Source organism: Rhea americana, unplaced genomic scaffold (genome assembly GCF_003343005.1).
Source record: "Rhea americana isolate MKP2758 unplaced genomic scaffold, rheAme1 scaffold_1, whole genome shotgun sequence".
Lineage (NCBI taxonomy): Eukaryota > Metazoa > Chordata > Aves > Rheiformes > Rheidae > Rhea > Rhea americana.
Genome location: NW_028185038.1, coordinates 18556558 through 18572739, shown reverse-complemented (window position 1 = coordinate 18572739; position 16182 = coordinate 18556558). Strand labels below are relative to the sequence as shown.

The 16182-nt window shown below is 48.0% G+C and overlaps 1 protein-coding gene across 5 annotated transcripts in view; it reads right to left on the bottom strand.

Annotated features, from left to right (window-relative positions):
* The window catches only part of LOC146601893 (uncharacterized), a 131729-nt gene extending 121533 nt beyond the window's left edge, over positions 1 to 10196 (bottom strand). For all 5 annotated transcript variants that reach the window (XM_085299787.1, XM_085299796.1, XM_085299803.1 and 2 more), the window contains exon 1: positions 10033 to 10196. The gene's annotated coding sequence lies outside the window, so the exon portion shown is untranslated. The remainder of the gene's footprint in view (positions 1 to 10032) is intronic.
* Positions 10197 to 16182: the final 5986 nt, after the last annotated feature.

Genomic DNA, 16182 nt, shown 5'->3' with positions numbered 1-16182 from the left:
TTCCCTGCTGCTTCAAACCTTGGGACGCACTGAGCCCAAAATGCATGAAAAAAACATTCTGAAAAGTTGAAATGTTAACAGAAATCCTCCTTTCTCTTTGAAATTCCGAGGAAATTTTGATTTATCCTCAAGAAGAAAAAGAAAGTCCCTCTAAGATGCCTCCACGATATGACAAAATATGTGCTGACATCATCCTGCAGAGTTTCACCTTCCTCGTGTGACCAGAGCGCTGACCCACGGGGCAAGGATATGCAGTGTGGCAGAGATGCCCTGATCGAAACGCTGACCGAGAGTGATATAGAGCCAGCAAGCAAATAAAGGATAGAAAGAAAAGCAAATCTGAATCTCTGCCATTTGTTCTTCAAGTTCATGCATGCGCACAAAGTAAAAAACAAACAAACAAACAAGCAAAACCCTAAGCAACAAAGAACAAGTCTGAGTTTCTGCAGTCACTTTAGGTAGTTAAGCCAAAGCACGTTTTCCACAGATAAACACTTGACATGTGATTCTACATTTCCATTTCAGCTCTGAAATTGTTTAATGCTTCAGCATTGAACAAATACAGTAAAATAGACACATTATCATGCTCCTATCCAGCAACAGGCAAACAGTTATATTCGGAATAAATCCTAGAAGACTATGCAGAGGCAAAGAAAACCATGGTGAACCCATGGCCTTTCAGTGAGCAAATGTTAACATCTGCAAACGCAAAGACTCTGTAGGTGTAAAAAGCTCTAGTTCAGATGATGAACTCCTTAAAGCTGCATTGCAAAGGTGAGGAAAAGGCGAGGATTCAACACAGAGGGGAATCATAATCTGAATTCCAAAGACTTAACACCCTCCTTGGCAGATATGAATTCATATATGCATGTGTACAAACCTACTGGACTATTATGTGTTGAATTTTTGATCATGCTGAACTTCTTGAATTAAAAAAAAATACATATGTATATATCAAATTTTAGTTAAAGATATGCTCTGCCTGATAGCGGTGAGATGCAAATGTTCACCTATGGTGAAAACCCACTCAGCTGCTGATACGTGACTGAGGTAGACCCTTGACGTACGATGGCAGTGTATCCAGCTTGGAGATGATCTCAAATCCAGAGCATTATTCTCAGATTTTAGAAAGAAAATAAATCATTTTCTCTCTTGTTTCTCCCCTTCCTGGTTCCTTCCAAGATCCGCTTGAATCAGTTAGGTATAAAATATCCAACCCTGGGTGCGAAAGTTTCATCTGACCAGCGCCTGCCTCTCTGTTTGCCTGAAGGTCCGCCTGGACCTTATGCATGCTTGTAGTCCCACTTCTGGCCCCTGGGATCCTACATACCAGTGCCAGATGCTGCTGCTAATTCCATCCACCCACTAACTACGTCTGTTGCACACTGACACTAAAAATACATGACAGTACTACATGCATTGAATGGCCTTCTCAGAGGATCCACGGAAACCCACTTCCCTACGCTCAGCTCTGTGCCGTGGCACTTTCTCTGTCACACGACCAACAAAACCTTCCATCTCACAACCCAGCAAAATCTTGTCTGCTGCATTAGAAAGCTCTGATGGACCTGACATTACCTCCTCATAAGGCACTGACACTGATTTTTTTTGTACTATTGCCTCTTTATAAGTGTTTCTGGTTTTAGCCCAATTTAGATAATTTCTGCCAAATATGACATAGGAAAACAGGGACAGCCTGCAGCCAGACAAAAACAAAAGGCAGACTCAAACCATTGAATTTTGGTGGCAAGTTAAAAAAAAACAGAGCTCGAGGCTTAAGACACCAGCAAGGAGGTAAAGGACTGGGAATAAATCCTAGTGGCGCACAGAGATGGAGAGAAAAGATGACGGTCATTGTCAGCTCTTAAAAAAGTGTCAAAGGCATGTCCAAAACCAGCATATTATCCCAACCTAAGAAAAGCTCGGGAGATGGGATGAAGAAGCAATAGCTGGTGTCAGTTAGAGGGTTTGCCAGTTTTGCAAGCAAGTGTGTTCATAATTGCTGGAGGGGAAATGCCAGCTCTTTCCTCTGGCTTTGAAATATTTACATGAAAAGGTCTGGTCAGGGGGGCATTTCTGCAGCCCCTCTCCTGTGATTAGACACCATTTGCTGCAAGGGCATTAAAGACATTTTCAAACCTCAAGGAAAATGGTAGATTTGGATGGGAGGAGATACCTGGTTAGACATTGGTTGCTTCTCACTTGTTAGAAATAAACCCCACGGGGTCAAAAGTTTACGTTTTTTTTTCTAATGGACTTAATAAAGTTCTGTGGTAATTGATTTCTTTCTAAATCCCTTGAATAGGGAATTTAAGATGCTTCTGTAAATAAATTTGTATATACTGGCTTGTCAGTATCTGTAAATACTCTCCTGAAATGCATGCGACCCCAGAAGCAACTTGAGGGGCTGATCTGCAGGCAGGAGATGCTCTCTCTGCAAGCAGAGGTGCCAAACAGCCTGAAAACCAAAACTCAGATCAAGTCCAAAGGGGCTGGGATTGCCCAGATCTTACTGAAAGCCCCTTGGACACCTTCTGCCAGGCTCAGCTAGGATTAGTCCACTCAGGATTAAGTATGCGGATTAGAAGAACTAACTCCAGTTGGACAGGCTTGGGTCCCTCCAGCTGGATAAGCTGGGAATGGACCTGTCCCCAAACGCAGCCCATGCCTAGGCTTGCAAAGAGGCAATGTAATGTCCCTGGACACATTTCATCATTCACATTCAAATTCTGCGGCAAAAAGCAATGCCCTAAGTAGCACCACCATTAAGCAACGCAATAGGAGACAGATCTCATTTCCTGAAGAGAGTTCATGCTTTTGCATGGACCGCTGCGGACATCCAGAGGACTCATAAGCTCCAGAGCAAAACCACCTTCCAGTTTTCTGCTTCCAGGACCACTCCAACCTCAGTGCCACCCACATGCTACTAGGACCATGCCCACAACCCCTAGACTGGCTTTGCGAGGTCCCACCACAACCTCTGGACTGGCTTCGTGAGGTCCCACCTGGGACCTCTCTAACACTTTCTGTGGTGGAGTGTTCTCTAAACAAGCCCCTTAGCTTGTGCACAGCCCTTGCCTCTCGTGAACTGAGTTCATGCCATTCCCCTCGTGTGGGTGTTCACACCCCATTGGGGCAATTTTCCTGAGATTTTCATTATTCAGAGAGTCTCTTTCCCTACAGTGATAGATAGTGGAGTTTTGGATCCATGACTAGGAAAGGAAAACTGTGATTTCCTAAATAGCTGCATCTGGCAACATGGGCTTTTTAGAGCATGGCAAAGCTTGAATTTGATCCAGTATCATCTCGGGTCAAGGGGTGCCAAAAACAAATGGCTCTGAGGAAAGCTGAAAGAGTTGGTAGACGGTTAGAGGATTATGGCTTAGGGTGTCCCTCACACAGGCATCCCCATGGCAGAAGGTGCAGGTGCTAGTGACATGATGGTGTTGCAGGCCAGGGACAACACCTCAGGGTGGGGGGCTAACAGACTTCCTATCCTCTGAGGAGACACTTCTCTGGGAAATGGGTGGCGGCACAGCAAATGGCATGTCCTTGGAGCTGCAACCTCTGCCTGTGGCTAGAGCCCTGCAGCTCCCCTCTGCTTCACAAGACGCATCAGCTCACCCCTCTCCTGGAGGATCAGCCCTGTTGGCTTCCAGGTGCTTCTGCCATGAAACAGGAGGATTTTAGAAGCAAAGAAATAGTTTCCAAGGAGTACTTTTACCCACATGCTGCAATGTGGAGCCCATTTGACCAGCAATGTCAGCAGTCAGGAGAAACTGCTGCTCCTTGCAGAATGGGTAAATGATTCCCCTTCTCTCTTGGAGCGAGGGCTTTGAGAAAGTGTTTGGTTGGTGATTTTTTTTCCTTTAATAAATACCATTGATTTCCTGATTTAAAGGGGTTGCACTATCTAGTAATGTTTAACAGAGATGATGGGAAGGGGGAAGGGAAATCTTGCGAGACTGCTCAATAAAAGAAGATGAATTAAGAGCTGGAGGAAGCCTATTTTCCACTTCAGCACCCAGCTGAATGTGCCTGGCTTGTTCAAAGGCAGTGATCCACAAGGGTTGCCCACCACCCAGTCCCACCAAACTTGAGGTTTGGACTCCAGAGGTCTTGTTTACCTAACAAGATGGGGCCAGGTGTAAAAGCAGATGGATTATCATCTCAATGGGTCTCCTGAGAACATGGTGAGGGCTGGCTGTGACTCTCCCCTGGCTGACACTGGCAGGCTGAGTCCAATATCCTCCTCTGAGTAATGCAGTTGTTCACACCAGGGTCACACATACACAGCACAGAAGGTCTGCTGGCAGCAAGACGCAGGTTAGGATTTATGCGGATCTGATGGAAACAGCCAGTTAACAGCAAAACTTGGAGGAAGAGAGATCTCCTTGGGTTTGTGGTCAGATACCACTGACAAGAGGGCAGCAAGGCAGATGACAAGGTGATGTCAAACAGCTGGAGGTAATTGGCAGGTGAAACCTCTTCTCCTGGTATGTGAAAACCTGCAGAGTTAAGTCCAACTGGTGCTGTTTTTCTATTTTCCATCTCCTGCAGAAACTATCCAAGCAGCATCTAGGAGCATTGGATGAAGCATTTCAGCTTAGAAGTACCAAGCAGAAAAGCAGAAAAATACCTTATAAACCCTGGAAACAAGAGCTAGACTCTCCTTTCTTTTCCTCCACACTATGGTGACTCCCCAAACATCAGGTTTTCACATTAATGTTAGCAAAAAATACCTTCTTAGTAGAAGCCTTTCCAAGTAGAAAGTTATGGTCAGATAACAGCTGTGAACATCGTCTCCAGCCAGCAGAGCTGCCTGCAATTGCACACATTTTTGTTCTTCCTCTCCAAGAGGGTGGACAATTCTGCATGCACAGCTGTTGCAAACAGCAAAAAAGGGTTCACCGCCTGCCCTAATCTCTCCATGCAATAAATCCTGAGAGCAAAGTGAAAGTTTAGGGTGGACACTTGAAGAAGTTTCGCTTGGAGACACTCAGCACCAGAGGTCTACATGAAACAAATGCCCCTGTCCTGACCCCAGTGGCCTCCCCACTGGGATGCTGAGCTTCAGGCCCTAACACAGCCTTTGACATCAGCACCTAGGCACACACTAGCTAAGAATAATCACCATCCTCCTTAGAAAAAAAGAAATTTATTTGAACGTCAAGAAGCTAAAAGGCCAGCGTAAAGTAATAGCTAGTCATTATGTACATCTCAGGTAACACCCCCAAGCCCAATTTAACTTCCTTCTGCACCCTTCATCCAGTTTAATACTCAGCTCTGAAGCTACCTTGTTCCTCACTGCAAAGTTGCTTCCTGCTCAGAGAGGGGGAACCCCTCACCTGCCCGTGGCAATGCGAGCTGCTCACTTAACAGGTCTCCAAGCACTCACAGCTTTAAGGATATTTGCAATTTCTTTATCCTACTGCTGCCTGAGGCATTCGTGAGTTGGTGCTCATTATCTGCGTTGCCATAACGGAGGTGAAAGGTCTGCCCTGCAGAATTATGTATTGGTGGAGTCGAAGGCAGTATTTCCAAGCAGGCAGGCAGACATTATGGACAAAGAAATCAATAGATTGAGAGGCTGGGAAGGGGAGAAAGGGTTGGGAAGTCAATTGATCAACTGATTGAGTACTTGGCTGACAGCCAGATCTGCATTTCTCAGGTTGCTCATGCTTGGGCTGGCTGTTTTCCAGGAGGTTGTTTGTATTGCAAGGTGCCCCTTAGCGTGACTGAGAGGACTGGGAGTGGGTACAAAGAAAACAAAGATGCCAGTCTGAGGTCCTGTGTCCCCTGGGAGAAGGGGCCCCTTGCTTTTTTTTTCATGGGATAAATTCTACAGGCCAATCCCTGCTTTTGCTGGACCGATGCCATTTCCTGCCTCCAACTGAGTCTTTGCTCTATGCAGTTTGGGGCTGTGAGCTTCAGGAGCAAGTGAAGGAGGGCCTGTCCCATCCTGCATGCTGCACACAGGACTCGCGTGATCTCACACCCATGACCATGCAGCCCCACTTCAGACCCCAGGCAGGCAGCCTGACCTCACCAATCTGCCCCTTCCATGCCCCCACTCATCCCAGTCTCTGAGACTGGCCGCCTAGCCCTAGGTCCCTCTCCCCAGCCAGGAGCCAACCACACCAGGGTCTCTCAAGCCCATGTCTCCTCCACCAGTGCTCAGTGGGGGCTGTGCTTGTGCAAAGCCTCCTGTGATGAGGATGGGCCTGGAGTCCTCCCTGGGGTGTCTCAAATCAATCATGATGCAAATACTCGTCATCATCTCATGCCAGTACTTCCCACTAAACAGGCATGGAGCCACCACCAACCTCAGCTTCAGTTTCCAATAAGCAACCGGGACCCTCTAACTAAAATCCCGTTACTGGAAGTGGGAGACACCTCAGGAGCAGATGCTCCTTCCCACATTTCCATGCTGTGAGATGGTGCAACTAGATGGTCACATTGACTTTTAACTATTTTTGTCTCAGGTCTCACACACGGCACCGTGAGTTGCCAAGACATTAAAGCAAGAGTGTTTTGACAGACAGACATCTCAAACATCAGACAGCACTGGCCTAATTCACCTTATTTGCTTTGTGCTATTTTTTAACCTCTGTACAAACCCACTGTCTGGTACAATCATATTTTATACCCATCATAAATGCATGTTAATGGTTAAGGAAGAGAGAACTGGCTCCCTGTATCCCTCCAGTTACATTAGACTTCTATGGATCGACTGTGCAAACAAAGTCTAATCAGTTCACAAGGCGCTGGCGACCAAGGTGTGTGTTGATGGGCGAGTTGTACAAACAGGAGGGTCAGGTCAAGGCAGCAGAGAAACCTTCCCAAAAACCAGCAGCTGTCCTCGGCACAAGGCCGCAATTTGGCCTCTACCACTAAGATGTTGGGGTGACTCTGACACACTTGTACCACTCCTTTCTGGGGCAAAGCAGGATGCTCTTGAAGGGAACTGAGGCTCCTGTGGATGTAACTAACCCATTTCAAACATCCCTCTGTTCCTCCCACTCTCCCAGAAGTTGCTGCTGGGTCTGTACTCCCTCAAGGTGCAAGAGAAGGAGGATTTGTGGATAGTGAGATAGAGAGGCTGAACCAGTGGCACCCACACTCCAGGCTCTGCAGCCTGGAGCAGCCTCAAACTCTGCAACCTCTCGGTCCCTGAGCTGGAGCCCCGTGCGGGGGGCTGCGGGAGGATTTGAACCCAGGCCTCTCACTGTTTACATGAACGTCTTTGTTGCCTTCCTTCCACTCTCTGATGATGGCCAAGATGTCCACCTTTTAGCAGCACTGCACCACTTCCCTGGCACTGCAGCAAAGTGGAAACATAACTCATCTCAGAAAAAAAAAAAAATCCTGCAGCTATACTCATTAATCCTTTCCTGCTTGCCTGATGGGGTTTCTCAGTAACGCAGACCTGCACTGTCTGTTTGAGCAGTCCTTGTAGCTATGAAATGCACCCAGAACGCGCCTTCACAGGGAATGTGCTTTTCCAAAGCACAGATCCAAAATGCTCCTCTTTGCTCTGGCTCCCTCCAGCAGTGTTTTCCAGGCCTGCTCCCCTCCATGGCTGCCAAGCCTTGGGTAATGACAGGATGATCTCTCCTATAAGGGAGGAGACATCATGCCTGCCTTTTGGCCTGGGAGAAGGCTTTGCATATCCAGATAAGGGAGCATCTGGAAATGGGAACCTGGAGTGGGAGACATCTGGTTTTGACCTGCTGCATTCCTCCTCTTTCTCTTGTCCATTAGCTAGAATTAGCAGGAGACCAAGAAGGAGAAGATGGAGAGGCTGTGTGTCTCCCAGGAGTCCTGAGGGACAGGAACCATCAACAGTTCCAGCCTGGTGGGAGGAGGATGCCCTCTATTAGGAGCCTCATGCGGGCTCTCTTTGAGAGAGGCCACCATCTCTTGCTTTGGGAAGCAAGGATCTTCCAGGCATATATGAAAAATTCGCATTTGGGGACATCACACAGACTCATCTCTGAGCTTTCCCACAATGCACAACCCAGCCCTTGGTCAGAGGAACAAACCCAGCAGGGAGAACAACTGAAACATGAGACAAGTCATGTTTGGGAAAAATAGGTGGGAAGAAAAATAATCCCCACAAACAAACAAAAAAATCAAACCCAGACAAGCAAGGCCTCAATGCACCAATATTTAAAACCAGGGAGAGCTGAAAGAGCTGTTGCAGTGAGAAATACAAACCTCCTAACTCGAAGACTAGCCCTCTGTGGGTTGCATCTGTCCGAACCAGCCCCTATTGATGGGATGCTTAGCATCCCTCAACATCTCAGCTTGGACTGGTTGTCCAGGTATATGCCTTTTCCCTTTCTTCTGCCATGTACTTCTCACACACTGTCATCCCAATAACCAGATGTTCCCCATCTCACGTCTCTTCTTCTAGCGCTGAGTAGCTGCCACTCAAACAGCCCTTGGGGAGAAAAACACGACCCCTAGCATTCCCAGTCTTTGGCAGCGTGCAAGATTAAAAAACCGAATTCAATGCCATATGTTCCCACAGCTTGGAGAAACTTGCACAGGTTCCTCACTCACCTCCTTCACTGCATAAAAAAACACAGCTGATTTTGGCTAGCAGAAAGCTTTGCCCCCCTTATTAACCAGGCACAACATCACCTAATTGTACCGTAAAGCTAACAAGGTCAGCCAGGGAAAAGTGAAGACCGATACGAAGCATTGGCTACCACTTAGCAAAGAAACTGAGGAGGGAAGGACCATCAGCAGAGCTGGCTGCACCGTAGAAAAGTCAGACCACCTGTGGCAGCCTGCTGGCCAATTTTCCTCTTTCCTTGGAAGAAAGGCATCTTCTTGCAATTCTTGATTATCAGAAAAAGCAAAGATTACATTACCTTGGGCCTACAATGGGCAGCAGCCAAATGACATTGTTAATCGCTGCTGTTCCCCATAGGATTTCATTTCTGTGGCTAAAGGAGGAAACAGGAATGGGTGGACTGCTAATTGATGCTGAAAGATCTCAATCACTATAACTTCTGGTGCTACTGAGGCAGGAAAACCTGTGCTGTGTTCCTGGCTGCTGGAGCAGAAAAGGAGCAGACCCACAGTTTGCAGCTGCAGGTACACAGTTTGCACCCAAACGATCGCCGGATTTATTACAATTTGTTGGTGTTACATCTGTTAAATCTCTGCAGATGCAGTCTGGCACTGTTGTAAGAGAAAGTAGAATCCAGCCCAGAAGTATGTTACTTATCCCCCTTGAAATGGGCCGACTTCCCCAGCCAGGAATGGCCTCAGACCAACTCTTTCTGCTGTTTCTTCCATAACTCACTGAATTATTCATTTTGTGTGGGGGAGCAAGAGTAATAACTGGCCCCGCGAGGGCAGGGGTGGGGTGGGGTGGGTCTGCTCCGTTGTTTGATTCAGAACTTGCTTTCAGCACTTGCTGTTTTACCAGCATCCACTTCACAGAATCCAACTGAACTAGCAATTTAAAAGAAAAATATAGCTCCTTATTGCACTGGTCCCTGCAGCACTTGGACCCCCACCCACCCGCAGAAGCAAAGGGGGTGACAGGAATACTCTTTCTCCCAAGAAACCTTGAAAAAAAAATGTGCGCTATACACAATAGCAATTCCTCATAACTCTTCCCTGTCTCTAAGATGAGCTGATGCCACCAAGCCACCTCCTTTCAAGGGAAGAGCAAGTCACCCTGAAATTTAGACTACAGAAAGGTTTTGGGCATCTCAGGCGCTTCCAGCAAGCAGGAGTGGGGCCCTCTGAGACACAGCGAGGGTTTGCTTGTGCAACACAGTGGAAACTTGGAGGCGACTTCCAGTCCTGGAGGGCTGCTGCCTCCCACCTGCATCCTCTTCCTCCCCATCTCCCCTGTCCTGCTCTCACAAGTTTCGAGCTGCAGTTCGTTTAACTGCAACCTGAGAATGAGAAAACACAAGCGAGCTCAGGCTGAGCATACAAAACCAGACCCCTCTCGCCCGACAGCAGGGCAAGCAGACAGACAGACAGCAAGCTGGCACAGCTTACCTGGGCAAAGCTGCCACACGTTGCATTTTCACCACCGGCAAGAAAGGCCAACAGCCCCAGGAGCGGGCAACCATGGCTCTGTGCCGCGCGGGCTGGCCGGGCTGCAGTGAAACTCCCCGCACGCTTGGGAGAAGTTATGAGGCAGGAGGAGGGGCTGCTCCAGGCCTCCCTCCCTCCACGCGTTCTCCTCCGTCTCCGCGTCCGGCAGCTGGAAATGGAGCGGCAGAGGGGAGGTCCAGCCGGGTGCCGTGCAGGGGCTGCTTCCCCTTGTGCTTTTGGCAGGAATGCGTGAGCAAGGAGGGGGGAGAAAGGGAGAGGAGGGGAAAAATTCTTACCTCTTGGGCACAAAACAATACTGAAATAACTGGGATGTTAGCAAGCGCCTGGCCTGAACACCTGAGGTGGCGAGAAAAGGGGCTCGTGGCCCCCTTTATTCCCAGAAGCCAAAGGGTTTAGGTTTAGCCTTCAGAGGAGGTAGGAATGCTATCAAAGACCGAGGCACAGAAAGGTGAAGGGAGTGCAGGTGACAGGGGTCCCAGTCCTTGGGTTTGCCCATTTGGGAAATGGTCCCCAAAAGGACAGGAGCGCCACACTTGCCCTCTAGCCATGGAGACGGTGGAATGACCATGAGGCTCTGGGTGAGACAGGCAGACTCTCTGTGCAGGGCTGGGAATGAGTCAGAGACTGGAGGACAGGAACCTACAGTACTGAGAGGGAGGTCCGTCCCCTCCATGGGTTAGTGGAGTGGTCCCAACATCTCACCACAGGTTCCCAGTTCAAAGCATCTCCTGCACCACCCTGCTCAAAGCTTGGGGAGCTGTATCCCACAGCAACCCAGCAGGAGGGTGAAAACCATCTCCAGCCATCTATATAGCTTACAGTACAGTGCTAAAGCACTGAAATATAGGAGATTCAGGCTCAAAGACACTTGCAGGAAGAATCAAATCTCCCATGTTCCCACACTCTGCAAACAGTTGAGCTGCTCAAAGTTGGGGATCACCAGGGCTTCTGCTCTACGCTGGTGGTTATTTTGCAGTGCCATTTGTGCTATTAGGATTGAAGCTGCATCCTAGGAACTCCTGCTGTCTTCAGATGGAAGGAGATGCTGCAAACCACTGAGGAGCAGGTCTCACCATGGTTGGTACTGTCTGTCCCAGAAGCAAGAGCAGAAAAACAGGCCAAAAAGGCCAAACACAGAGTGTGAGAGAGAGACACAAGCCCCCAGAGTAAACAGGAGCAAACTAGCCAGAGAAGGATAGTACAAGCAAATCCCATCCCCATCCTAATCCAAGAGTTCCCTGGGAAACTGGGAAAGGAGAAATGAACAGATCATCTCATTCTGGATGTCATCTCCAGGCATATGGAAGAAAAGAAGGTGATCAGGAGTAGCCAGCATGCATTCACCAAGGGGAAATCCAGCTTAATCAATCTGAGAGCCTTCTATGATGGAGTGACTGGCTGGGTAGATGAGGGGAGAGCAGTGGATGTTTTGTACCTTGACTTCAGCAAGGCTTTGGACATTGTCTCCCATAACATCCTCCTAGAGAAGCTCAGGAAGTGTGGGTTAGACAAGTGGACAGTGAGGTGGATTGAGAACTGGCTGAAAGGCAGAGCTCAGAGGGTCGTCATCAGTGGCCCTGAGTCTAGTTGGAGGCCTGTGGCTAGTGGTGTCCCCCAGGGCTCAGTACTGGGTCCCATCCTGTTCAACTTCTTCATCAATGACCTGGATGAGGGGACAGAGTGCCTCCTCAGCAAGTTTGCTGGTGATCCCAAGCTGGGAGGAGTGGCTGAGACACCTGAGGGCTGTGCTGCCATTCAGAGAGACCTGGACAGGACGGAGAGCTGGGCAGAGAGGAACCTCCTGAGGTTCAGCAAGGGAAAGCACAGAGTCCTGCACCTAGGGAGAAATAACCCTAGGCACCAGTACAAGGTGGGGGCTGACCTTCTGGAGAGCAGCTCTGCAGAGAAGGCCCTGGGAGTGCTGGTGGATGACAAGTTGACCATGAGCCAGCAATGTGCCCTTGTGGCCAAGAAGGTCAATGGTGTCCTGGGCTTAGGTTGGAAGGGACCTCTGGAGATCATCTAGGCCAACCTTCCTGCTCAGCAGGGTCACCTAGAGCATGGCAGACAGGGTTGCATCCAGGCGGGCCTTGAAGATCTCCAGAGAAGGAGACTCCACAACCTCTCTGGGCAACCTGTGCCAGTGCTCCGTCACTCTCACAGGGAGGAAATTCCCCCTCACGGTCAGGCAGAACTTCCTGTGCTTCAATTTCTGCCCATTGCCTCTTGTCCTGTCACATGGGACAACTGAAAAGAGTTTGTCCCTGTCCCCTTGACACCCTCCCTTCAGGTACTTGTACACATTGATAAGATCCCCCCTCAGGGAAGATCTGAAGCCCCCCCTCAGGGCCTCTGAAGAGGCCCAGCTCTCACAGCTGTTCCTCATAGGGCAGGTGCTCCAGCCCTCTGATCATCTTCGTAGCCCTGCGCTGGACTCTCTCCAGTAGCTCCATGTCTCTCTTGGACTGGGGAGCCCAGAACTGGACACAGTACTCGAGATGAGGCCTCCCCAGGGCTGCGTACAGGGGCAGGATCACCTCCCTTGACCTGCTGGCAACACTCTTCCTCATGCACCCCAGGAGACCATTGGCCTTCTTGGCCACAAGGCCACATTGCTGGCTCATGGTCACTCAGAGCTCTCCAGGATAACATCATACTTTTACGCAGTAGGATTGCCCGTAGATTTCAGGCTTAAGAAGTAGAGCACTCCACAAGGCTCAGACTTAACAATCGAACCTAATTGAACCATATAAAGCTCCTAAATCCCTGAATGCCTCGCTATGAGGCTGAATAGGCTTAATTACAATTGTTATCTGCATTCAGTGATTATACCTATTCATATTCCTGGAGAGGGGCAATCAGGAGATGCTTGTGCCATGCAGCTTAAATGCGTTTTCAACACAAGTTGTGAGTGGGCTCCCATTGCGATTCAGAAATGCCTCAAGCAACCACAGTCCAATTTGCGGAGGATTTAGTCCAGGCCCATCAGGGCTTTTCTTGGGCATGTTTGGCTTCTTGCTGTTCAGTAGAAACACAAGGCCTCCCAGTAGCAACCATGTGGGCTGTCTTGCCCTTTGCTGTCCCCAGGATGACTAAGAATAAGGCAGTTCACAGCATGATGGGTGTCAGTCTAACCTGCAAGCTGTTCTGAGAGTCATGGTGTCCATGAAGCTGGCTCTCCTACAGGTCCAGACCTCATAGTCATCTGCTCAGTTGTCTGGTGCAGAGTGAATGCACACTGTGATGTACCACTGTGCCATTTACAGCATCTTCTTTTTAGATATACCAAGCTTTGAGATGTCCCTCATTTGTAGGGATTTCTCCTCAAATTCAGCCAGTCTATTTTCTCACAATCATAACGGAATGAGATTTCTTAGAGAGAGATATCCTCACACCACCACACTACCATGATCAGATAGACCTTGCTCCTTCAGAAAACCAGGCCAGAAAGACACCTCCCAGGCTAAATAATCCACTAGACAGTGACAGCATAGAACAAGGGAGATGACAACCAAGTGGCAGGCAGATAAACTCCTGTGTCCATAAAACACACAGTTATCACACCTAAAAAGCGATTCAGTTAAGTGTTTGGATGCACAAGTCTGCACTCAACACAAGAGCAGAGCCTTGCCCAACTTCGACTAGTGTGTGGAGAATTGTACCTGCAAGCATTTTTTTTCCAAGCATGACAAGGCTAAGGAAGGGAATCTCAGACTTGTACTGTCTGATCTATCAACGTGCTATGTGTAGACACTAGCTGAGATCCCAGCTGGGTTAGCATAGCTCTGCCCCAGACTCTCACTGCCCCTCAGTCTGGTTAGCAATGCCAGCCCAGCCCCACACCCATGCAGCTGTGTTTTCCCATTCTCAACCCCATTTGCTCAGCACTAGCCCAGGGATCTCTGCAGGCAACTGCACCACGTTCACATTCAGGTGAGCAAATGCTGTCTTAACATACAAAGAGGACCACTCTGAGCAAGGAGTAGAAACCAAGGGAATCCAGCATCTCCGTCTCAGTGTTGGGGCTTTTAAGGAGAGGCCCGCTTAGCCCATAACCTGTTTGTGTCATGGGCCACCTGTCTGCAAAACACTGACCTCAGGCCACACGGTAATTTCAGTTTAAGTTATTGAGTAGTAGATGAATGTGATGTGAGCTGACTGAACATAAGGAGCTGAATGACTTCATATCTTGTTACCAAACCCTAGAGCCAAATAGTCCCCATCAAAGGGATGGGGTTGGGGTGAAGAATGAATTTGGCTTCTTAGTTTCTTAGTTGTTAAAGCGGAAAGGAGGGAAAAAAAAGAAAAAAAGCACACACCCCAAGCCTGGGCCAAATGCAAATCATAAAAATAAACTGTGCTGAAGCATATTTGGTAGATTTCCAAGAGAGGCTCCTCAGCTACTCAAGCAATCAGCAATACTTTAAAGCAATCAAGTGGAAGTAAGGCAAGGCAAACAAAGAGGATCATTCATGTGCAATCGTTGCTTGCCTTAACGCCAACCTTTCTGGAGAGCAAAGACTTTCTATTTTCTGAAGTTCAGGCTTAATATTTAGCAAAATGTCTCAGCACCCACACATAATTCATCAGATAAAAGCCAGGAAAGCTTCAGTAATGTTTTCCGATCCCTTACAAGCTAAGCCCCAGCCACCTTTCGCCTCGGAAAATGTACAAAAAGGAAACCAGCCCATTTTTTTTTCTTGTGACAGTGTCCTCTAACCTCTGAACTAGAAAGCACTGACAGGACCTTTGCAGACACAGCAATGCTCTCATGGGAGCTGAGAGCTTGGACGAGGTTTCTGAAAGCCACAGAAACCTTGAATAAAGATGCTCTAACGGGTCTCATTCAGCCCAGTTGTGCCTTGAGGATGTCCTTCTCATCACTCCCACTTCACTTTACAATAATAAATCCAGCCCCCAAATCACTAGAGTAGCTTTTCCTCTTGTCCAAAATCAACCTTCCATTTTTTTCATTGCTGAGCTTTTCCTCTTCCCACTCCTTTCAGATCTCACAATTTCATTCCCATTTGTCTACCACATCACTCTTCTTGCATGAAGTATCTTTGCAAATCTTTCAAGGCACTGCTAAGTTTGACTTTTTTGTTCCAGTCCATGGGTCTTTGTTGGACTTAGTTGACATCTAAACAACTATAATTTACTAGAATCAACCTCTTCCAAGCATTCTGAAAGAAGAGCTGAGGCCAACACAAGACCCTGATGTGTGCGTGACCACAGACAACAGGTTCTTCTTGGTAGTGCCCTATTTGTCTTGCTTTCCTGCCTTTATTTCAGAAAGAAAGATACCTACACCACACCAAAGCTTGATCTGCCTTGTGAGAAGAGCCCTTCTGCAGTAAAGTCATCTATTTTTCTTTCTTTTGGCAATTAGGCAGCTATAAAGTAGCTTTCAGCTCCCTGCTGTTAACCCTGGCTACCTGGGTAAAGTAGGTACAGCATTGTAGGTCCATACAACAGAAGCCCTATCCTCTCCTTAGTCATTCCTTTCACGTTCCTTTGAAGTTCTGCAAAGCTGGATTTTGTTTATAAGAAGCATCTGAATGGAAATAAATCTATTCCTATATTCCCCTCAACAGCTCTCACAGGGAGAAGGGCTGAAAAAAATTAGGCAAAGAAGAGAGACATTAAAAAGGAGAAGAGCTGACCTTGAGAACAAGTCTGCTCATTTCTGGAGGCTGCTTTGGGGAATCACCTACAAAGCATGAGATCACACTGAGACATGAAGTAAACCAGGACTTCTCCAAGAGAGAAGCTAAATACCCCAGAGGCACACAGTAGCTTCACCAGCACCAGCTGGAGAACCACAGCTCTATTACAGTGACCATACCCAGGGTAGCTGCATCCCAACTCACATCCTCTTTCATCTGCACCTGGGAAAGCTTTTATCTTGAACCACTCCCAGCTGCTTTTCACCAGTCCTGTTTGTCCCAGTCTCTCAGAGGAGCTACTCACGGGAGTAAATTTTAACCCTCCTCTTTCAAAACAAAGTCTAAATAACAGCAAAGAACTGTTATTTAAGCTTACTAGGAGTGTTGATGTCGCTAGCCAGCACAGCACAGCCAGAAGAGACGT